The sequence below is a fragment of the Heloderma suspectum genome, chromosome 4 (assembly GCF_057233095.1).
Source record: "Heloderma suspectum isolate Gila_16-S chromosome 4, 16-S_ref, whole genome shotgun sequence".
NCBI lineage: Eukaryota > Metazoa > Chordata > Lepidosauria > Squamata > Helodermatidae > Heloderma > Heloderma suspectum.
Window position 1 is genome coordinate 52,574,287 of NC_139461.1, and position 24,392 is coordinate 52,598,678.

The 24,392-nt window shown below is 46.7% G+C and overlaps 1 protein-coding gene across 2 annotated transcripts in view; it reads right to left on the reverse strand.

Annotated features, from left to right (window-relative positions):
* PKIA (cAMP-dependent protein kinase inhibitor alpha) overlaps positions 1 to 753 on the reverse strand; it is a 63,314-nt gene extending 62,561 nt beyond the window's left edge. Inside the window, exon 1 of one of the 2 annotated variants that reach the window (XM_084849254.1) lies at positions 676 to 753. The gene's annotated coding sequence lies outside the window, so the exon portion shown is untranslated. Of the gene's footprint in view, positions 1 to 671 lie in introns of both variants that reach the window. The other variant, XM_084849255.1, reaches the window with a different exon arrangement.
* Between the last annotated feature and the right edge of the window lie 23,639 nt (positions 754 to 24,392).

Sequence of the window (24,392 nt, forward strand, 5' to 3'; positions counted from 1 at the left end):
AGAAGCTTGCCTTCTCACGAGGAAGGCAAAAGATGGGCAGCCCCCCTCCCCTCTCCTCTGACTCTGGGCTATTTTTAGGAAGCCGAGAAAACAACCGCGGTCCCTTGAGGGGGCGAGGAGGCATCTCTGAGCAGCGCAGCCAGTGCTCGGGGAGAAGAAGGGCCCAGAGACGAGCTCTGCCCGCTGACCCCTTGCACTTCAAGTATCGCTTGATCCTTACAGCCACCTGCGACAGCCGAGGAGAAAGGCGGAGCGGGGAGAGAGGCTGACGGGGATCCCTGCTTGGATTCCCGCAGAGAAGCATTCCCGATCGAAGCGGCAATGCCCAGCCGCAGCAGCCCCACGAAGCGGGTTCCCACGTCTGCCAGCGAGCCCACGATCCACGCGCGCGCCCCGCTGGGCTTGCACGTGTCGCGTCGGCGTGCCGGGCCCTGCCGCTCGCCCTCCCCGCGGGGGGCCCGCGGCCGCCTCCCGCCCAGCGTTGCACGAGGAGGTGGGTGGGACATCGGGCGAAGCTACTCGCTCACCTTCCCCGGGGCCGCCTAGTCCACGCACCCGCCTCCCGCACACGGCGGCCGGCCCTGCAAGCGCCGGCGGCGGTTTTTAAAAACGACGCGGGGGGAGAGGGCGCGCTGGGCGAGTGCCCGGGTGTCGCTTCCGCCGTCACTCACCCACCTCGCCAGCAACCCAGCTGCTGCTGCTGATCCCAAATTCACAGCGCTCCGGCTGCATGAAGTCATCCTGCTGCTCCTCCTCCAACTCCCCGGATCACCGCATTCCGCTCCTACACACGGGGAGGAGGAGGGCGGCAGTGAACAGGTTTGTCCTCCCCCGTGAAAGGCTGGGCGGGCCGCGGACGCTCTTGCCGCGGCTGCAGGAGGTCGGCGTGCCCCTTGCTTCCCCGACGAGTCGCGTTTCTGGCCAGGGTTCCTCTCTGGAAACACGGGATGCTTGAAAATGCCCGAGGAAATGCCTGGCCGCCTCGTGCTCCGACCCCGGCTGTTGGGCGCGTGATGGGCTGTTCCACTCCGCGAGACGGCCCCTGGCCCCCTTCCCCACCCCAGCCCCTTCCTTTCATCTTCCCTAAGGGCCTTACTATACGTGACGCTAAACACGCGTTTGAAAAGGGCTGCTTAAGACGGCCACGTTTGATTTCGAAGGGAAAGCCGCCAAAATCGGTGAGGGAAGGCTGGTCTTCTTTCCCCAGCCCTACAGCAGAGGGCATAGAAAAGACCAGTGAGGAGGGACCCCTCCCCTGCTAAGTCGGGCTTCACTAAGAAGGCCCCCCTCCATGCCGTCACGACCTCTAGGTTGCTGCTTCGGGGGTGGGGGGAAGGAGCAGGGAAGCAAGAGAGGGCAGCGGTCGCTGCTGCTACCTCCTCTCAATTGCTCACCCTTTCTGGGCAACATGCAGGGAGGATTGGGCCCACAGTGCTGCGCTGCCTGCTTGCTTTCCCCATCCCTGCCCCTTTGGGCAGTGCAGTTTAGAGCAGGGGTGGGCAGAATATAGATCTCCAAGTGTTTTGGACTTCATCTCCAAGCATTCCTGACCATTAGCCATGCTGGCAGGGGCTTCTGGGAACTGGAAGGCCTTCAGCCCTCCTCTGGAGTAGGGCGCAGTCCTATTTGGATAGGCGGCCGCCCCTGAACTCGGAGGCGACTACCTATCGAATGCAGGGCAGGAGAAGCACGGAGGGGATCGTTCCCTCCGCACTTCTCCTGCCCTGCATTTGCGGCTAGACAGCCGATTGTAGCTGTCTAGCCACGGGAGGGCTGAGCAGGGGAGGAGACTGCTGTATGACACACTTGATGTGTCGTACAGGCATTTCTGCCTGCCCCTGGAATGTCCCTTTTCAGCCGCTCCGCACTGCTCTTGCGAGCATGGAGGATGGGGCTGGTCCACACTGCCTCGGAGGCAGCATGGAAGTGGGGTGAGGTTGGTTTTCTGGGAATTGACCTCAGAGCACAACCACCCCTGCCTCTTCTCTCAGGAGCTCACCTGTGCATTCCTTCCAAACAGTTTGGTGGGGATGGGGTGGGGGTTAAGGCCGAACCAGCTCAGTCAATCTATATCAGAGTAGATTGGGCCCATGGTGCTGCCCAGAGAGAGAAAGTGAAGCAGCTGCCTTTGCCTGCTTAGGACCAAAACACACATTGACCGCGTTGCGTACCACAGATTGGGTTGAACCTAGGGATGGAAGTCTCACCCCTGTCTGTGGTTGCTGGGCATTCGCTGAGCCGCTGCTGCCCACGTCCGCTCATGCCCCTGGAGTTACATTATGCCTGTAATGTTGCGTAAATGGCCCCTTTACAGCTGCCATTTATGCAACATTACTTTTACAGAGAAACGCGAGCTGCCATTTTTACGCAAAATGGCAGCTCGCTAAGGGGGCGGTCGGCCTTTCAGCACTCATGAACGGGTCCGGTAAGTGGTGGTAGCTCAGCAAGTGGGGTCTGGGGGACAGAGCTTGGGTGAGTCCGCTGGGCTCCACCCCCCTTTTGGACTCCCATGATTCTGCAGGGTGGCTTGTTAAACATGCAGTGTGGCTTATTTTTCTTAAACAAGCCACCTTGAGAACCCATGTTTGTTGCTGGGATGTTCAAGGTGGTTAACAAGCCACACAGTATGGTGTTTAGGCCACCCTGTGGAAAATGTCCTGGGTTCAGACAACATGCTAACCCACAGTTCAACAAACAACCTACGGTTCAACAACGACCCATACCCAGCTACTGAGAGTGGGTTAGCATGCTGTGTGAATAGCCCCATTACTTTAAATCTGAATTCAGCCTCTGTGTCTTTTTTTCAGTTTTATTCTAATAAAAAAATAATATAGCTACTAGACACTAATTTAAAGTACTCTCTGTTTGGCCATTCCCCTCCCCCCCGCCCTGCCCGTACAGCATACAGGGCTGATCATGGGAAGGGCAGCCACTTCTAACTTGCTGACATGAATTCTTCCTTTAGGCAGCACAGTGGTGGGTATTCTGCACAGTAAACCAAACCTCCCTGCTGTACCACCCAGAGAGAGAGGATAAGTGAGTGGAGGCGACAGAATGGCTACTGCCTCCACATGATTGCTCAGCCTCTCATTCAGCAACAAGGATTGGACAAGTAATCGGTGCCAGTATTTCTGAAAGCTCACCTGCTTTCTCCCTCTACAACACACTTATGTACCAGCACTTCCTATCTCTTTAGGCCCAGGGCTGGGGAACCTGTAGCCTTCCAAATGTTGAACTACAGCTCCTAGCTTTCCTGACTATTGGCCAGGTTGTCTAGGGCTTATGGGAGTTGGACTCCAACAACATCTGGAGGACCACAGGTTGGCTGGGGGATGCTGGGAGTTGTAGCACTGTTTCCTATCTAACCATGCATAGGATTGTGCCCTTACTCAATACAGCAGGAAAAATTCAGCTTATGGGTATCAACCAGAGTGAGTGAGCGAGCTTGCCAGCAAAAGGAGATGGTGGCCTACTTTTTCATACACTCTCTGGGTGATATGACGGAGAGGGAGAAATAGCACAGTGGTAGAGGACATGCTTTTCATGCGGAAGGTCCCAGGTCCAATCCCTGACATCTCCAGTTAAAGCCATTTGGTAGTAAGTGATGTGAAAGACTTGCGCTGGAGAAAGTCACTGCCAACTAAAATAGACCAGCCAGGAATGCTGGGAGTTGTAGTTCAAAACACATGGAGGGCAACAGGTTGGGGAAGGCTGGTATGGATCATACTGGGCTCAGTGGACAAATATCTGATCTGGCATAAGACAGTTTCCTCCTACCTTCTGCTTTTGTGAACAATCCTCTTAGATATTAAGAGCCACGAGCGGGCAAACTTTTAGTGTCAATATTATTACTGGGTCAAAATACAAAATGAAGATCCTGCTGAAAAGGGTTTATGGATTTCCTCTGCTAGATGCTGCAGCAGTGCCTGGAGAAACTGTTCAATCAAAATGGCGCAGAGTGGTGAAGAGCATATGCAGAAACCAGTAACAGGCTGTGCTTTTCAAATTCTTGAGTCTCATGCTCTCGGTCACATTTCATAAATGAAGTTAGTAACTGATTGGTAGAAACTTGTTGGAAAACCAAGTCCTATGGACATTTCAACTACTGGCTACCTCACTAACACAGTGACCCTAGCTTGCATGTTAAACAACCCATAGTTAGCTGTGGCTGTGCCCATGGTTTGTTGTTGGGTTAAAACTCTGGGTTGTTTAACCCTAAAGAACCCAGAGTGCCAGGTTTGCAGATCATAACAACCAGGAACTGGTTGCTCACTCCTGCTGTACTCTGGCGATTCATAGGTTGATTTGCCATTACATGCAAAGCAAATCAGTAGCTTGTCTGAGTTCCTATTGAGAAAGGGGAACATTGCTAGTGCTGCAGCCTTTGCTGGTGGTGCATGTATAGAAAAGTGGAACAGGAAGGGAAACTATCTGCAAGCTCTGATCTTGCAGCCAAACGGAGAAATAAGAGCTCTTTTTTTTTTTTTTTTTCATACTAGAGGAACTTGAAATTCTGCATACTCCTAGAAAGTTACAGGGCTAGTTAACAGACTTATTTGGACAGCGTCTGGCTGTTCCTCAGAATCCTGTATCTTCCAGCTGGTAACTAGGTGCAATCCTTTGCATGTTTGGACAGAAAAAAAAGTCCTACAACTCCCAGTGCTTTGACCTTGGAGAGGGGAATAGGAGTTCCGCCCCCTCCCCCTCGCAGCCGGCATGGCAAGAATCACGCTGGCTGCTCTCCGAGATCGGGAACTTGAACTCGGAGATAGGAGCATTTGAGTGGGCAGAGAGGGGAAGAGACTGGAGAGGCCAGGATACAAGCTAACCTGATGTCTCTCCAGCCTCCTTTCCTCCTCAGCTGGATGGGCAAAAAAGCCCATCTAGTGAAAAATACGGGGTGGGAGGACAGGGAGGTGAGATCACCTCTGTTGCTCCTCCTGTCTTGCATAGGATAATCATAAGCCTCCTAGTTCGGGGACTTGGAATCGTTGAGGGCGCAACCCATAGGATTGTGCCATTAGTGCCTCAAGGGTGAAATCCTATGCATGCTTAGGAAAAAAAAAAGTCCTACACCTCCCAGCATTCCCTAGCAAGCTGGCTGGGAGTTGTAGGACTTTTTCTGTCTGAACATGCATAGGATTGTGCCCTTAAGCCTATTATTTACTGGTTGGAGGATGCAGGATTCCGACGAACTAGATAAGTCTCTGAATTAACCCTGTAACTTTCTGGGAGTATGAAAAAACTGAAAGGGAAAAAAATCAGTTTCAGTGGACTTTTGCCCCTGGACAGACCTCCTGTTGATTAATTGCATTCTCTATAGTGCTGAGCTACACATATATTTCCTCCAGGGGATATATATTACTTAACATTTTCACTACTACTTTACTATACGTCATCCATAACTGCTGCCAACCTTTTCATAGAAATTGCTTTCATTGATTTTACCTTGCAACTGAACGAGATGCATAAATCTCTCATTCAGATGGTACACCTCAAGAATGAAAAGTAGATGTGCAGATCACTCGTACATCCCCTTTTTCTGCTTCTTCATAATGTCTCAGACACTTTTAGATTAGCTCGGTGATTCCCAAACCATGTGCTTGGGCATGTGCCACAAGAAAGGAGAAGTGTGACTTGAAAAGGTTGATAGTACTGGATGCCTCCAACATACTATGCCTATGAAAGCAGAAAGGCTCCACACTGGATTATATATGATAACATCCTCAGGAAGGGAGTAAAATGTATCAGAGTTGTGCTTAGGGAATGTATGAAAAATTAATTTCAGTTTGTTTTTGATCAGGATTTGCCCAGTTCTCACCTTCTGGATTGAACATGGACTTGGATGCAATCTGTGTTCGAAGTCCATTTCCGAGCTTGCAATGGCATTTGTGGACAACAACAAAAATGTGCGTGACAGTATGTGTACATCTGAAAAATACCCAGGAAAAAAATGTATACTTTTGAAAAATGCACACAAACATGCTTTCATCTATGAGAGAAGAATGCATACGTTTCAAAGATGCACATAATTGAGGTGTACATTTGGAAAAATATGCATGAAAATACACATGGATTTTCATGTGAAAAGAAAAAAAAAACAAAGCTCGCAAGCTGATACAGACTTGAGTTGGAACGAGCTTTGAGATGGAATCGGAGAACTTCGGTGAGCTCAAGTTTTGCTGATTCGCACAACCCTAGTTGTGCTATTGCTAAGAGGAGAGGGAAAAACCAAGGAACACCACCATTGCCTAGAAAGAATAGTCCTGTCCTTGTCTGGGCAAAGGGAAAGATGGGACACTAAGGGAAGATGGGACACAAAGAAAAGGCCTACAGCTACCAGCATGCCCCAGCCAGCCATGCTACTGGGGCATGCTGGGAGTTATAGGCCTTTTCTCTGTCTAAACATACATAGGATTGCGCCCTAAAAGGCAATATTATTTGGGTTATCCCACAATTGCAAGGGGATGCCTGCTGCCCATTGTTCTTCCCCAATCTGGTGCCTTCCAGATGTTTTGGTCTGCAATTCTGAATTGTAAAGCCCCTATTTTACAAGGCACCTAATAATTTAATAATAAACATAATGAGCACCTGCATCAGCTATAATGCTTTCATGACTTCCATTGAAAGCACCAGGCCTTGGACATCCTGTCTGATCAGAGATAACAAAGGGATTCCTCAAGCCCCTGTAGCCTCAGATAGGGAGGGGCCTGCAGAGGGAGCCCAAGGGGCTGTGGGCTAGATAAGGAGCTTCTGCAGGCTGGAGATTCCCCATCCCTGCTCCAGGGGATAAGACCCTAATAACAGGTACAAATGACAAGGACAGGGATTTCGACTCAACGTTAGGAAGACCGTCCTGATGGTACGAGCTGTCCAACAGTGAAGCAGACTGCCGTGGAAGGTGGAGGTCTCTCCTTTGTTAGAGGTTTTTAAGCAGAGTTTGGAAGGCCATTCCTCAAGGATGCTACCTTGGCAGGGGGTTGGACTAGATGACCTTTGAGATCCCTTCCAACTCTATGATTCTAGGATGCAATAATGATGTTAGCTTCAGGGATGGAAAAGTTTGTCTACATTTTAATGTCCAATTCCTATGCCATTTGTGTCCCTGCGGAGGCCGTGATAGGTTACGTAAGTATTTAGTAGCCTATCACGGTGGTGGGGGGGAGAACCCCAGCGTACGCAAATGGCGGCGGCTACCGCCATTTGCGTACGCTGAGGTTTTTCCCCCTGCAGTGACAGGCTACGTAAATACTTATGTAGCCTATCACAGCCTCCGCAAGGACGCAAATGGCGGCGGCTACGACAGCTGCCATTTGCGTCCCTGCAGGGCTGCCCAGTGGCCAGATGTCCGGCTGCGGGTGGCTGGAGCTGGCTGGCGGCTCCACGGCTTGGCCGCAGAGCGGAGCCAGCCGGGCAGGATTCCGGGGGGAGGGACGGAGCACCTCCCCCCCACCGCGGATGCCCCTGCGCGGAGCCAGGTAAGGGATTCATACATCCCTAGCTATAATAAATCTTTTTAGAATACAGAATCAATTTTGGAATCGGGTATGTTTATTGTACTCCACTTCTTTTTTTGAATAACCACTTGATGTTTTCTGGCTAATTTTATTTATTTATTTACAACATTTATATACCACTCCACATCTAAACCAGTTATGTCTTAAGTGTGGAGGGCTAGTTGTCTGGGAGTGACCCATGAGAACAGGGGTGGGGAACCTCTTTCAGCTGGAGGGCCAAATTCAATGCTGCGGAAGCTCTCAGGGGCAGCATTCCAGTGGTAGGCGGGGCTGAAGGCGAAAGGGGTAGGGCCACCACCACCCCGCCACCTTTTAGCTTAAAGCTCTTACTACCAGGAGGACATTTCAGCCTTTTAGAACAGGGACAAAACTGCACAAAAGCCAGGAAACCACTACACCAAACCACTGGAGAGCCGATGTGCTGTAGTGGTTAGAGTGTTGGACTGGGACTCAGGAGACCCAGGTTCAAGTCCTCACTTGGCCACGTAGCTCACTGGGTGCCTTTGGGCCAGTCACGGACTCTCAGCCTAACCTACCTCACAGGGTTGTTGTGAGGAAAAAATGGAGAGGAGGCGAAACTTGTAAGCCGCCTTGGGCTCCTTGCAAGAGGAAAAAAGGTGGGATATTAATATAATAAATATTTGAGGGAAAGGGGTGGAGCCAGGGGAAGGGGCATGTCTCCTGGAGAACCCCAGAGGGCCAGATTTGGTTCCTGGGCCTGAGCTTCCCCACCCCTGCTTGAGAACAAAGCATACCCCAAGGATCTTTTAGTAATTTCAGGTTTCCAAAATGCCTGCTTATGAAGTAAGCAGTTAGTTCTAATTGTAGCATTTATAAACCATCAGGACCTTGGTTTTCTTCTGTCTAGTATCCTTGCTTGCTTTCAGTACAAGTTTACATTACGTTTAGCCTTCCATATGTCTAGCAGGGCCATGCAGAAACCATATCATGTTGCTTAGGCATTTCCTTTAAAATAGATTTCAGGGCTCTATTTCTTTTCTCTCTTGTTTTCTTCACAATGTACTTATTGTTAGCACATTGACGATATAATGAATGCCCAGACAGTCCCTGTATTGTCTGGAGCGTTGTCGCTCTGCTGCGTACCACTATAAATGATTTGTGTTAGAATATATATTTTGCGTTACTGGTTCATTGTGGCAAACCTAATTAAAACTGGGGGATGGGGTTTGAAAATAAAACCCCAGACGTAAAAGGGCACTACGGTCATGCAGATTTGACAGGATGGTTTCACAAAAGAATTTGATAATATCTTTAAGAATGGGTTGGGTAGCAGGAGGAGGATTTTAATTTTTTTTGTTTTTAAGAAAAGAAAAACAGGGTCTGCAGGGCTAGGCCAAGATTTTGAGGCACAAAATGGCTGCACTGCATAATTCAGGAGCTGTGCATTGGGATCTCTTGCAAAGTTTCAGATGGTTCTGGGGGAAAGTCACAGAATGAATGCTGCTTAATTGGCACTCCCTTCAAAAATGACTGTCCCAAGTGACAGCCTGAGCTGCTTGAGTAGTTAGGTGAATCTCGATGGACTGAAGTTACACTGTAGCGCTCTTCCCAAATGTCTTAAAATTATAGATAAGGCTCCTCCCCATCTTGGAGAACCTAGGGCCTAGACATAATTCACCACAGAAAGAAACATAAATCCTAGAAATGCAAAGGGGATGCTGTTACAACATCTCCACTCAGCATTATGAAGCTGTTGGTCTGACAGCCTTGTTCTCTGGTTGTGAACAAGAGAGTTCAGCTGGGTCAAAAGGGATGGCCATTAGCTGTTCTTCATGGTGAGAGCTAATAGGAGATCTGAAGACTTTGGACCAATGGAGAACTGTCTGAAGGCTTAGCGTTACTGCATATCCTCATATACAGATGTATAAACATGCTCGCTCACTCTCTCTCTCTCTCTCTCTCTCTCTCTCTCACACACACACACACACGTATCTGACTGACAGGTGTGTGGTCTAAGGATCTTTAACTAAAAGGCATGATGTGGTGTGGGAAGAATACGGGTACCCAGCTGAGGAAAATGCAATAGACAGCCAGAAATTAGAATAACTAGATGTATAGTACAGAATTACATGTGCAACATTTCAATGGGACCAGCAGGTATTTGGTTAATTGGGAGAGGACAGAGAGACAACACACTTTGGAAGGGCAAGGGCAGAGAGGCTGATACATAATAAATAAGAAATAGGAAGGAGATGGAAACCCAACAGTCATCTGAGGGGCCTAATTGGGTTGCAGAGAGAGACCAGTGTCCAAAGCCAAAGAGCCTACAACAGGGGAGCACAACCTGCAGCCCCCAAGGACTTTACTGTGCCCCCTGTGGGGCCCTGATCCCCCAATCCCCCCAACTGATTTCCCCACTCCCTGCACTCTCCACTCCCTTCCCCAGAGAGCCTCATACAGATCAGGCTCTTCCCCACTGCAGCTAGCCGTAAGGGGAAAGAAATCCATGTCAGCATCATTGGGATGTGTGTGTGCCTCTGCGTGTGCAGCCCCTGTCCCCCAAGCCAGCATCACCAGTGGCCCTCAAGGCTGAAAAGGTTGTCCACCCCTGGGGCCCTAGAGAGAGAAAGATAAAACTAGAAGAGAAAGAGAATGGCATGCAGGTATTGTCTATCCTAAAGTGAAGGAGATTGGAGGGGCCCCTCTTTAGGGAATCTGCTGACTTTAGCTTTTGGACTGGAGCACTGGGGTTTGCGTGGGTGGTTCTTTTGAAGTATGGATGGCTGCACACTTATGTGTTATATGACATAGTAATTTCAATTACTGTAATTGAAATCGAGATACCGTACATCTCACCATAGCTGGGAAGACACTCACTAGAGGTTGCTTCCTGCTTTTTACAGCACCATCGTCCTGCCACATTCACAGAATTTTACATGGATTCCAGACATTGACGTCTTCCTCTCAAAATCCTCCCATGTTTTCCCGCCATTTCTTCCAACATTTTTCTTAGTGTGGAAAATACGTTAAGTAAATAAAAGGCAGAATAACTGCACAGTGCCTTCTGGCTGTTAGTGCTAGGAAGCGCCCCATCATCTGGAAGCACTCCAGCTGACGAATGAGTTTGCTCAGTCAGTTCAGGTGCTAACTGTCAATGGGCAACTTCAAGCCCCGCCCCCTCTTAGGGGGCAATCCTATGCACGTTTAGACAGAAAAAAGTCCTACAACTCCCAGCATTCCCCAGCCAGCATGACTGGCTGGGGAATGCTGGGAATTGTAGGACCTTTTTCTGTCTAAACATGCATATAATTGCTTCCTTAGAGTTTTCTTTAAACCAGACTTCAACCTTCAAATAGAAGAAACCAAACAGAGAACTGTCTTTTGACACCCCTTCAATTAGAGGGCTGTCCTCTGTGAAGTAGCACACAGCGGCCACAGATGCCTTGTTTGTGTTTTAATAAACCACAAATGTTACGTGGCACACGTAAAGAAAGGTGGCTTCAGCAGTTCTGGTGACGAATTCATTCATAATGTTTTCCAAAGGAATTTGCCCAGTTGTTTGCTTCTGCACATGAAGAAAGAGCAGATGTGTAAGGTGCTTCTGGGTCATGCAATTACGCAGGTATGTCTTCACTCTCCTCAGAGCACTGAAAGAACCTTCTCCTGATGCTGCTGATGCAGGTATGGTGTGTAAGAGCTGTACCAGCATGATGACTTGCCCTAAGAGATTTCAGACTGTCTGAGGCTCTCTCTCAGTGATCGTGAGATGTCTTCACTAGTCACTAGTTGGAATGACTGTTGGGAGGAGTAAGAACTGTGCCAGAAGTCTGTTCAAATCAAAGTCACAGCTGCAAACACCAAGGGCCTCTCTGAGCTCTTCTGTGCTGCTGAAATGCCTTCCACACGCAGCAGTTACTACAGCATTTTCCAGTTTCACTAGTTGGTCCGTTCCAGGTTGGTTGAACTGACGTTCGATTTGAGATGTTATGTGATCAATTACATCACAGAAATCCTTCTGGAGAGTTTTCTTTGCATCAAGGACCACTGGTGGTGTTGGCATCTTTGTATGCTCAAAATCTGTTGGTAGTTTTCCAATGCTTGGAGTTGGGGCCTTCTTCAAGCCCAGTTTCTCAGCAGCAAATTTTATGTCTTGCCAAATTGTTTCAAATGATTTGTTCCCTGTTTGACAGGGAACAAATAAGCACTTCTGCTGCCTACTTTGCCCCTGCTGCACTGTATTTGGTGCTCTGTGGGGTCCTTGCAAGCTCTTCTCATGGCCCAAACTCTGCTATGGATGTATTTAGCCCAAATGCTGTTTCAAATTTACCAAGAATTTTGCAGTAGGCTTTCATTGTTGCCCACTTGTCATCTTGGAAAGACCTGGATGGTCCAGGATTTTATGGAGTGTTGCCTGAATTCTGTCATAGTTCTCAAGGAACTTCTCTATGGACTTCACTCTGACAGCCCAACACGTTGGACACAAAGGAAGGAGGCTGTTTGGTTTACATTTCCCTTCAACATTTTCTATGGCTTCAGGAAGAACAATGTTGGAATATATGCTCTTCCGTTTTACCGAGACCAAGATCATGTTTGATGCATCCTTCACAGTACTTAGTACAACCATGTCACAGCTGTTGGCAACCTCTTGCAGAGCCAAATCTAGTGAGTGGTTGTTGCAATGTATTTAAATGTTAAATGGGTTGAATATCGGTGATCTTTTTCTGAACACCAGAGAAACGCCCAGATGTTAGCTGCACCATCAAAGCAGTGTCCACGCAAAGCATGGAAATCAAGCCCCAGTTCAACGATCATGTCTTTCACAGCACTGATGAGAAAACAGACTGTAGAGTCAGGAGAGTTATAAACACAAAGGTATTCTTCTCGTATGTTCCATGATTCACTGTCTACCCAATGCAGACACAATGTAAACTGCTCATCTCTAGTCACGTCCCATCAGCAATTATTTTTTTAAAAGGCTTGATTTCACCTCCAATGATCTCACGTTGCAGTCTTTGAGCTGTAATTCCAAATAGCTTATTTTAGATGTCACCACTCAGCCATTTGTCTCTCCATGTCAGCCACCTTTTAAAGGTAGGTACATCTTCTGAGTATTCCTCCAAAAGGTCTATCGAACTACCATCTTTGGTGCACCCCTGCAATGCTTGACCTGCACAGCAGAGGTAGTGCACAGAACTATGTCACGTAGTGTTTCCAAAGCCTCCTCCTGCTGCTTTCTTGAACGTTTTGTAAGGAGCATAACAATATTCATACCTTCCTCTTTTGTTAGATAGTACCTCACAGAATCAATATGGTAAATGCTCATTTCACGAGACTGGAATTTTTCAACAGCATGTTTCTAATTTGAGAAACCTTTTAGAATAAAACTCACTTCTACATTTGAAGAATCTTTCTTCTCTCTAAATGCTCTGCTGCAGTCATAGCAAAAAAACCACATCATGATCCACATCATAAAGAAGCCAGGTGAACTTCTCAAACCATTTCAGCTGACGAGACCTTCCTTTTTTTTTGGAAATTTATAGGGTTTTGTTGGCACAAATCTGGTGGACGAATATGGTGGTCCATCTCTTTCTTGAGGATCATCCTCAAGGTGTTGATCGTCTTCACTGAGCTTGCTGAATTGATTTGTGTCTTCTTGAGACAATTATTATGAGGCAGAAGCTGTTTGATTTGATGGCAGCAGCCAGGCATCAAGCAAGGGCCTGTTTTGGACATTATCCTGTAAGTAATCAGAAGAATTACTTTGCCTTCAACAAAGGAGATCGTTACCTTGTCGTGGTGCTGGAGCTTGAGCACCTCAATGACGTCATGAGCTAAACCGTGAAGGGACACCCAAGACGGGAAGGTCATGGCAGAGAGGTCAGACTAAATATGATCCCTGGGGAAGGAAACGGCAACCCACCCCAGTATTCTTGCCATGAAAACTAAATGGGTCAGTACAACCAGAGATATGTCGGTATACCATCAGAAGATGGGACTCCCAGGTCGGAAGATGGTCAAAATGCTACTGGGGAGGAACAGAGGATAAGTTCAACTAGCCCCAGATGTGATGACGCAGCTAGCTCAAAGCTGAAAGGACAGCTAGCAGCCGATGGTGCTGGTGGTGAATGACGAATCCGATGTTCTAAAGATCAACACACCATAGGAACCTGGAATGTAAGATCTATGAGCCAGGGCAAATTGGATGTGGTTACTGGGGAGATGTCAAGATTAAATATAGACATTTTGGGTGTCAGTGAACTGAAATGGACTGAAATGGGCCATTTCAGATCAAATGACCACCAGATCTAGTACTGTGGACAAGAGGACCACAGAAGAAATGGAGTAGCTTTCATAATTAATAATAAAGTGGCTAAAGCAGTGCTTGGATACAATCCAAAAAATGACAGAATGATCTCAATTCGAATTCAGGGTAAGCCATTTAACATCACAGTGATCTAAATATATGCCCCAACCACAGATGCTGAAGAAGCAGAAGTAGATCAGTTCTATGAGGATCTGCAGCACCTACTGGATAACACACCAAAAAAAGATGTTATTTTCATTACAGGAGGCTGGAATGCTAAATGACACTTGGAATTACAGGCAAGCATGGTCTGGGAGAACAAAATGAAGCAGGACATAGGCTGATAGAATTTTGCCAAGACAACTCACTGTGCATAAAAAAACACTCTCTTCCAACAACCTAAGAGACGACTTTATACATGGACTTCACCAGATGGTCGACACCAAAATCAGATTGACTACATCCTTTGTAGCCGAAGGTGGCGGACATCTATGCAGTCGGTAAAAACAAGACCTGGAGCTGATTGTAGTTCAGATCTCGAACTTCTTATTGCACAATTTAGAATCAGACTAAAGAGAATAGGGAAGACCCACAGATCAGTTAGATATGAGCTCACTAATATTCCTAATGAATATGCAGTGGAGGTGAAGAATAGATTTAAGGGACTAGATTTAGTAGATAGGGTCCTGGAAGAACTATGGACAGAAGTTCGCAACATTGTTCAGGAGGCAGCAACAAAAAACATCCCAAAGAAAAAGAAAACCAAGAAGGCAAGATGGCTGTCTGCTGAGACACTGGAAGCAGCCCAAGAAAGAAGGAAAGCAAAAGGCAACAGTGATAGGGAGAGATATGCCCAATTAAATGCAAAATTCCAGAGGTTAGCCAGAAGAGATAAGGAATTATTTTTAAACAAGCAATGCGCGGAAGCGGAAGAAGATAATAGAATAGGAAGGACAAGAGACCTCTTCCAGAAAATTAGAAACATCGGAGGTAAATTCCAGGCAAAAATGGGTATGATCAAAACAAAGATGGCAAGGACCTAACAAAAGCAGACGAGATCAAGAAAAGGTGGCAAGAATATACGGAAGATCTGTATAGAAAAGATAATAATATCGGGGATAGATTTGACAGTGTGGTCAGTTAGCTAGAGCCAGACATCCTGAAGAGTGAGGTTGAATGGGCCTTAAGAAGCATTGCTAATAACAAGGCAGCAGGAGATGACAGTATCCCAGCTGAACTGTTTAAAATCTTGCAAGATGATGCTGTCAAGGTGATGCATGCCATATGCCAGCAAATTTGGAAAACACAAGAATAGCCACCAGATTGGAAAAAATCCACTTATATCCCCATACCAAAAAAGGGAAGCACCAAAGAATGTCCAAACTATCGAACAGTGGCACTTATTTCACATGCCAGTAAGGTAATGCTCAAGATCTTGCAAGGTAGACTCCAGCAATTCATGGAACGACAATTGCCAGATGTACAAGCTGGGTTTAGAAAAGGCAGAGGAACTAGAGACCAAATTGCCAGTATCCTCTGGATAATGGAGAAAGCCAGGGAGTTTCAGAAAAATATCTATTTCTGTTTTATTGAGTATTCTAAAGCCTTTGACTGTGTGGATCATAACAAATTGTGGCAAGTTCTTGGTGGTATGGGGATACCAAGTCATCTTGTCTGCCTCCTGAGGAATCTGTATAACGACCAAGTAGCAATGGTAAGAACAGACCACAGAACAACGGACTGGTTTAAGATTGGGAAAGGAGTATGGCAGGGTTGTATACTCTCACCCTACCTATTCAGCCTGTACGCAGAACACATCATGCGATGTGCTGGGCTTGATGAAGCCAAGGCTGGAGTTAAAATCGCTGGAAGAAACATTAACAATCTCAGATATGCAGATGATACCATTTTGATGGCTGAAAGTGAGGAGGAGCTGAGGAACCTTATGACAAAGGTGAAAGAAGAAAATGCACAAGCTGGGTTGCAGTTAAACCTCAAAAAAACCAAGATTATGGCAACCAGCTGGATTGATAACAGGCAAATAAAGGGAGAAAACGTGGAGGCAGTGACAGACTTTGTCTTTCTAGGCGCAAAGATTACTGCAGACGCTGACTGCAGCCAGGAAATCAGAAGACGTTTACTTCTTGGGAGGACAGCAATGACAAATCTTGATACAATAGTGAAGAGCAGGGACATCACACTGACAACAAAAGTCCACATAGTTAGAGCAATGGTATTCCCCATAGTAACCTATGGCTGTGAGAGCTGGACCATAAGGAAGGCTGAGCGAAGGAAGATAGATGCTTTTGAACTGTGATGCTGGAGGAAAATTCTGAGAGTGCCTTGGACTGCAAGAAGATCAAACCAGTCCATCCTCCAGGAAATCAAGCCAGACTGCTCACTTGAGGGAATGATATTAAAGGCAACACTGAAGTACTTTGGCCACATAATGAGAAGACAGGATACCCTGGAGAAGATGCTGATGCTAGGGAAAGTGGAAAGCAAAAGGAAGGGGGGCCGACCAAGGGCAAGATGGATGGATGATATTCTGGAGGTGACGGACTCGACCTTGGGGGAGCTGGGGGTGGCGACGGCCGACAGGAAGCTCTGGCATGGGCTGGTCCATGAAGTCACGAAGAGTCGGAAGCGACTGACCGAGTAAACAACAAAAATCAGAAGAAGCAACCATTTTTTCTTTCTATTTGTGTGTGTGTATTGAAATATCAGTGCATACTACAAAGAAGCCATGCTGTCACTATGACTATAGATCAAAAAATGAATTTTTATTTTTTTTCAGAGTTGCTGAACCTGCTTTATGTTCAGCTGTTTGAAAGTTTGAGAATCCTGTATATTTGCTTCTTTATCACAATTTCAGCTGTAGTATATGAGCGACATTGAGCTCAAACGGATATTTATAAAGCATTATACTCACTCAAGGACAATCCTGAGTCACTGTATTGCAGGCCTTTGTTCTTTGCTAGGGCTCCAGCATCCAGATTAAAAATGGCTCCTGCAAAGCTCTCCTCCCTGAGTTCTCCCCGCTCTAAGAGGTAGGCCCTCTGTTAGCTCAATGGAAGTACTTTTAAAGAGAAAGTGTCCCTTTCCCAGGCGTTTGAGCCCCCTAGGTGTGAGCCCCTTTTATGAAAAAAATACACCAAAAATAACAGGATAGAAATCTGGGGGGAAGAAATGCAAATGCCCCGGCACAGATCTCTAGGCAACTGGGTGAAGGTGTAATAATCTGAGTAGTTTAAGTTAGGGATGTACGAAATGACTTACCTGTTTCGTTTCGTGACATCCGCGGTGGTGGTTGGGAGGCGCACAATTTCTCCCCCCGAAATCCACGCTGGCCGGCTCCGCTCCGCAGCGACTCTGCGGAGCCGCCAGCCGGGGCCACCCGCAGCGACATCCGGCCACTGCTGGGCTGTGCAGGGACGCAAATGGCGGCTGCCATAGCCGCCGCCATTTGCGTCCCTTTTTTCGCTGTGATAGGCTACGTAAATATTTATGTAGCCTATCACGGCCTCCGCAGGGACACAAATGACGTCCCTGCGTTAGCCGTGATAGGCTACATAAGTATTTACGTAGCCTATCATGGGAAACGTAAATACTTACGTAGCCTATCACGGCTAACGCAGGGACGCCATTTGTGTCCCTGCGGAGGCCGTGCTATCATGGGAAACCCCTTCATGGATCACTGCCTTGTTGTGGCGAAGGAGCTTGCGTAACTCAGTGAAGCCATAAGCTATGCCGTGCAGGGCCACCCAAGACGGACAGGTCATGGCAGAGAGTTCTGACAAAATGTGGTCCACTGGAGAAGGAAATGGCAACCCACTCCAGTATTCTTGCCAAGAAAACCCCATGGAACGTATCACAAGGCTAAAAGAGATGACGCCGGAAGATGAGCCCCTCAGGTCGGAAGGTGTCCAATATGCTACTGGGGAAGAGCAGAGGGTATTTCCAAGTAGCGCCAGAAAGAGTGAAGCGGCTGGGCCAAAGCCGAAAGGACACTCAGCTGTGGATGTGTCTGGTGGTGAAAAGAAAATCCGATGCTGTAAAGAACAATATTGTTTAGGAACCTGGAATGTCAGATCAATGAATCAAGGTAAGCTGGAGGTGGTCAAACATGAGATGGCAAAATTGAACATCGACATCTTGGGAATCAGCGAACTAAAATGGACAGGCATGGGCGAATTTAATTCAGGTGACCATCATATCTACTATTGTGGGCAAGAATCCCTTAGAAGAAATGGAGTAGCACTCATAGTCAACAAAAGGGTGGGAAAAGCAGTACTGGGGTACAATCTTAAAAATGATAGAATGATCTCAGTACGAATCCAAGGCAAACCATTCAACATCACAGTAATTCAAGTCTATGCCCCAACCACTGATGCCGAAGAAGCTGAGGTTGATCGGTTCTATGAAGACCTACAACACCTTCTAGAACTAACACCCAAAAAAGATGTCCTCTTCATCATAGGGGATTGGAATGCTAAAGTAGGAAGTCAAGAAATCACCGGGATAATAGGCAGGCATGGCCTTGGTGTACAAAATGAAGCAGGACAAAAGCTAATAGAGTTTTGCCAAGAGAACATGCTGATCATAGCAAACACTCTTTTCCAACAGCACAAGAGGCGACTCTACACATGGACGTCACCAGATGGTCAATATCGAAATCAGATTGATTATGTCCTTTGAAGCCAAAGATGGAGAAGCTCCATACAGTCAGTAAAAACAAGACCTGGAGCTGACTGTGGTTCAGATCATGAGCTGCTTCTTGCAAAATTTCGGCTTAAATTGAAGAACGTCGGGAAAACCACTAAACCGTTCAGGTATGACCTAAATCATATCCTAAATCTTGAGCCGGACATCCTAGAGAGTGAAGTCAAGTAGGCCTTAGGAAGCATTACTAACAACAAAGCTAGCGGAGATGACAGTATTCCAGCCGAGCTATTTAAAATCCTAAAAGATGATGCTGTTAAAGTGCTGCATTCAATATGCCAACAAATCTGGAACACTCAACAGTGGCCACAAGACTGGAAAAGGTCAGTTTACATTCCAATTCCAAAGAAGGGCAACGCCAAAGAGTGTTCAAACTACCGCACCATTGCGCTCATTTCACATGCCAGCAAGGTGATGCTCAAAATCCTACAAGCTAGGCTTCAGCAGTATGCGAACCGAGAACTACCGGAAGTACAAGCTGGGTTTAGAAGAGGCAGAGGAACTAGAGATCAAATTGCCAACATTCGCTGCATCATGGAGAAAGCAGGAGAATTCCAGAAAAACGTCTATTTCTGCTTCATTGACTATGCTAAAGCCTTTGATTGTGTGGATCACAACAAACTGTGGCAAATTCTGAAAGTGATGGGAGTACCAGACCACCTTACCTGTCTCCTGAGAAACCTGTACGAGGGTCAAGAAGCAACAGTAAGAACCAGACATGGAACAACCGATTGGTTCAAAATTGGGAAAGGAGTACGACAAGGCTGCATATTGTCACCCTGCTTATTTAACTTATATGCAGAGTACATCATGAGAAATGCCGGGTTGGATGAATCAGAGGTCGGAATTAAGATTGCTGGGAGAATTATCAACAACCTCCGATATGCAGACGATACCACCCTAATGGCAGAAAACGAAGAGGATCTCAAGAGCCTCTTGTTGAGGGTGAAAGAGGAGAGTGCAAAAGCTGGTTTGAAACTCAACATTAAAAAAACGAAGATCATGGCATCTGGCCCCATCACTTCCTGGCATATAGAAGGGGAAGAAATGGAAGCAGTGATAGATTTTACTTTCTTGGGCTCCAAGATCACCGCAGACGGTGACTGTAGCCATGAAATTCAAAGACGCTTGCTCCTTGGGAGGAAAGCTATGGCCAACCTAGACAGCATAGTAAGAAGCAGAGACATCGCCTTGCCGACAAAGGTCCGTCTAATCAAAGCTATGGTTTTCCCAGTAGTAATGTATGGCTGTGAGAGCTGGACTATAAGGAAGGCTGAGCGCCGAAGAATTGATGCTTTCGAACTGTGGTGCTGGAGAAGACTCTTACGAGTCCCCTGGACTGCAAGGAGGTCAAATCAATCCATCCTAAAGGAAATCAACCCTGAGTGCTCATTGGAAGGACAGATAATGAAGCTGAAGCTCCAATATTTTGGCCACCTAATGTGAAGAGAAAACTCCCTGGAAAAGACCCTGATGCTGGGAAAGACTGAAGGCCAAAGGAGAAGGGGGCGGCAGAGGATGAGATGGCTAGATAGCATCACGGATGCAATGAATATGAACTTGAGCACGCTCCGGGAGAGAGCGCAGGACAGGAAGGCCTGGCGTGCTATGGTCCATGGGGTCACGAAGAGTCGGACACGACTGAACGACTGAACAACAACAACATCATGGGAAAAATCGTGATGCGAATGGCGGCCGCAGGTAGGTGCTCTGTTTTGCGCCCCTTTCGCGGGGTGGTGGAGCGGGGGGGCTTCGTTCCGCCATGGATTTTGGGGGGCCAAATGCACTGGCATTCAGCCTCACTGAGATCCGTGGCGGAATTCTCTGCCATCCCTAGTTTAAAGTGTGTTGCTGCCTAGTGGTCACAAGGCAGATGTATTGCTGTAGCAAAGGGAGATTGAGCATGCTCCAGTTTGCTGGCTGGAACTTTTCCCAAGATGGCTGCCAGGCAAAGGCCATGATGAAAATAGAACAAAATACATTACAGAAGGAATGCTCATGCTCCAGAGACCTCTTTGTAGTGGCAGTGCAGGAAGCCATTCATTTTTTGCCAGAACTTAGGAACACTGCTGTACCACTATCAGTTTTGCCTGGCCATTTCAGGGGGGGGCTCAATCCACGCTTGCTCCTTGGGAGGAAAGCTATGGCCAACCTAGACAGCATAGTAAGAAGCAGAGTCATCGCCTTGCCGACAAAGGTCCGTCTAATCAAAGCTATGCTTTTCCCAGTAGTAATGTCTGGAGGCAGAGCTTGGGTCCACTCTGCTCCCCCCCCCCATCCCAGGGTCCATGCAAGCCTGTTGATTTTCATCCAACTATGATTACATTGCAGTTTAAAATTTCAGTAACAACTATTCAGCTTTCATTTTCTCTCACACAAAAGCTAATGATCCTTACAGCCCAGCCTATAACAGGAGTTTATCTGATTTCAGAGTAGTTTTACTTCTGTTGTAAAGTGACTGCAGTCCTTTCTCTTTCCTCCAGTATGTTTGCTATTTTTTCCCTTCTACTTATTTTACTTATTTAATAAGCTGAATCCTTAGCCTTCATCTTCTAGGATTCCCAGGGCATCAAACAAAGGGTTGGATCCAGATGTAGTCATGCTTATAGTAGACCCATTTAAATCAGTGGGACAAGTAAGTCATGACTAACTTATATCCCATTGATTTCAATGGGTCAGCTCTAGTTATTACTAAATCTGGATCCAACCCAGTGTTTGCTGCCATGTGTGTGTGTGTGTGTGTATATCTATATGTCTGTCTGTCTTTACAAGAAATACAAAAGAACCATGATATCAGCAGCAAAATCCCAACTCAAACTTAAGTCAGTACTCATTCAGGACAATGGAATTACTCCCCAACCCTACGGCTAAGATCAGGATAATTTTGCAGTATTAATTTCAGTGTCATTTTGGCAACTTATGTTGAATCGCTCATTTTAACTTGAGAAATGAAAACAAAGTACCTTCAAAATATTTTATTTAGGCTTTTCCAATCGTCTTCAAAACTAACATGTTTTATTTGAAGATGTTTGAAGGCTGACCTCGTGTGGTGAAATGCTGTTATTAAAATAGGGATGTGTGTGCTGTGTAGTGGTTTTATGACCAGAGAAATCACCTACAGAAAATAAAAATTAAAAATGGTATAGAAGTGGGAGGCTGTAGATCTGCCTTTTTGTTGGGAAGATCTGGTACATTATTAGTTGTTCTGCCCCTTGTATCTGGACCCGGGGGGGGGGGGGGAAACCTGTTACATGTTCTTTAGCAATGTACTGATCAAACTCCTCACAATCTGGTGGTAGAATTATTGGCTGACAATCAACTCTACATTACCTGTGTACAGGTGGTCCTGTTTGTGGTGGTAGCCAAGAAGATACGTTCCAACTTTATAAAAAATGTCAATAGCTCTAATGTATAAATAGAGAGTAGTGGAGGCTGATGGCTCCAATCTAAGTGGGGCTGTGAATCCACTCCAGGTTTCAGTCAGAACCAGCAAGACCTCCGAAGGAGCTATCCAAAGTGCTGAATCTATTTTGGGGATAGGGTTACGTACCTTAGATGGCTCCTTTAGAATTCTGGCTGAAACCTAGAATTCAGCCCCACAATCTGCCCCTCCACCGATACAGAACTTCTTTTTCTTTCCTCTTTGAAAGCATGGAATATGGCAATATGGCCTATGGCTGAAGTCAATCCTGTACTCTATTTAATGGTATCGGGCAGTATCCAACAGTGATGCTCCACTTACACTACTGACATACCACTAAGTGTCCTCTAGCAGTATGCCAGTAGTGTAATCTGGCATTACAGTTTTCCCAGGGGTCATATTCCAGTGGTGTCCAGGGCTGATGGCCAAAGGGGAAGGGTTCAAAACAGCAGTATATTGTAGCTTAATGCTGTTCCTGCCAATGAATAAGCCTTAGGAGAGGCATTTCAGCCTTGTAGAATGGGAGAGGAGGGAAATTACGCAAAAGATGTGAAGCCACCTAATGATCTGTGGTCGGGGGGAAAAGGGTGAGGCCACAGGAAGGGGCGTGGCCATCTGGGGAATCCTGGAGGAGCAGATGGGGACTCCCAAGAGTGCCAGATTTGGCATCTGGGCCTGAAGGGCCCCCCCCTCCCTCACACACGTAGGGCCACACACTCTCATCCAGTCCTTGCCATACCTTCCCCACTCAAGTCTGATGTTGTGGCTACCAAGAAACAAAGTGCATGTGCGAATTCAACCTTTGGCCAGTTAGATATTATTTCTCATTTGCCATGATGTCCAACTAACTGAGAAGCCATTTAAGTGGTGTAGCTCTTAGGTGCATGGGGAGATTTTAAATGTATCAGTGAAGCTACCTATTTGCAGCTGGTTCAGATTTTCTTGATCTTTATGACATTCACCTCATACAGCTTCCTATGAGATTCAGCCTCCACATAATTCAGGGTCTTGGCAGAAATGACAGAGTATAGGTAAAAAGACAGTTGGGTTGTAGTTATGTGGGTTTAAGTCCTGGAGTGGGGAACCTGTGGCTGTCCAGATGTTGTTGGACTCAACTACTATCAGCCCCAGCGAGATGGTCAATAGTAAAAAATGATGGGAGCTGAAGTTCAGCAACATCTGGAAGACCACAGATCCCCCCCCCCCGCAGTTGAGGGGCTAAGAAAGGCAGCTGCACTTATTGTTGGTCACTGATGGTGACCAACAATAGGTGTGGAATGTTATTCCTTACTGGAGACCCTCTAATAAGGTTAGAGATGAGCAGGCTTCTCCCATTAACTTTATTCTTCTATGGCTTCTCTGTCCTGCATTCCACTCCTACCAAATTCTGGTTTAACTAGGAAAATTTCTGAAGTTAATTCTGATTCAGAATTGAAGCACGCCCACATTGCTGAAAAAATAAATTCTATCAGCTTACTTGCAATTTCCAAGCCCCACATCCCCATGTTAAAGAACGTAACCGTGATGCTATTTGTACACATACTTGCATCAGGATTCCTTTTGTGTGGTGTTTTACTGATGCACAGCACACATTGCAATCTGTACCCTGATCAACAAAAGAATCTTGAGACAACTGAAAAAAAACAGAAGAAGAGTCCTGCTGGATCAGACCAAAGGCCTATCTAGCTTTCCCACAGGAGCCAGCCAGATCCCCACGGGAAGCTCAGCAGCAAGAAATGAGGGCAAAGGTCTTCTCCCACTGTTGTTTCCCAGTGACTGGTATTAAGAGCCATGCTGTCTCTGATCCTGGAGGCAGCATACAGCTGTCATGACTAGTAGCCACTGATAGCCTTATCCTCTATCAATTTGTTGAATCCCCCTTTGGAGCTATCTAAGGGTGGCCATCGCCACATCCTGTGGTAGTAAATTCCATGTGTTATGTCTTTTGAACAATTCCTGTTATTGAATCTCTGTCCACATGGATGTGTTCCCAGTGTCCCCTGAAGAAGAGTGTCAACCTAAAAATGTGTTGGGCTTTTTATCACAATAAACTTTTGTTACCAGGCAACAAAGAAATGGAGTGAATACATAACTAAAACATATCAGCACAGTTAGGGATAGATTAGTCAGTCTTTGGACATCCCTAAATTAAAGGAAAATCAGGGAACTCCCTGGAGCATTTTCTTCCATCTTTGTGCCACAATGAGAATCGGCTCATTATACGTGGAATGTGACCAAAAGTCTTTTCTCACCCACCCATATATCTTTCAATGAAAAACAGTGCCATCTTGTGGCTGAAAAATGATGGTGTCCTCTATTGTATTTAAATACCTCATTTAAACTTTTTTAACTTCTAGGGCTGTGCACTGCTTCTGCCCGAGGCCCGAACCCCGAGTCAAAGCGGGCTGCTTCCGGCCACTTTGTGCCCCTTCCAAGGCGAAGTGGAGGAGGCATGAAGTGGCCCGGA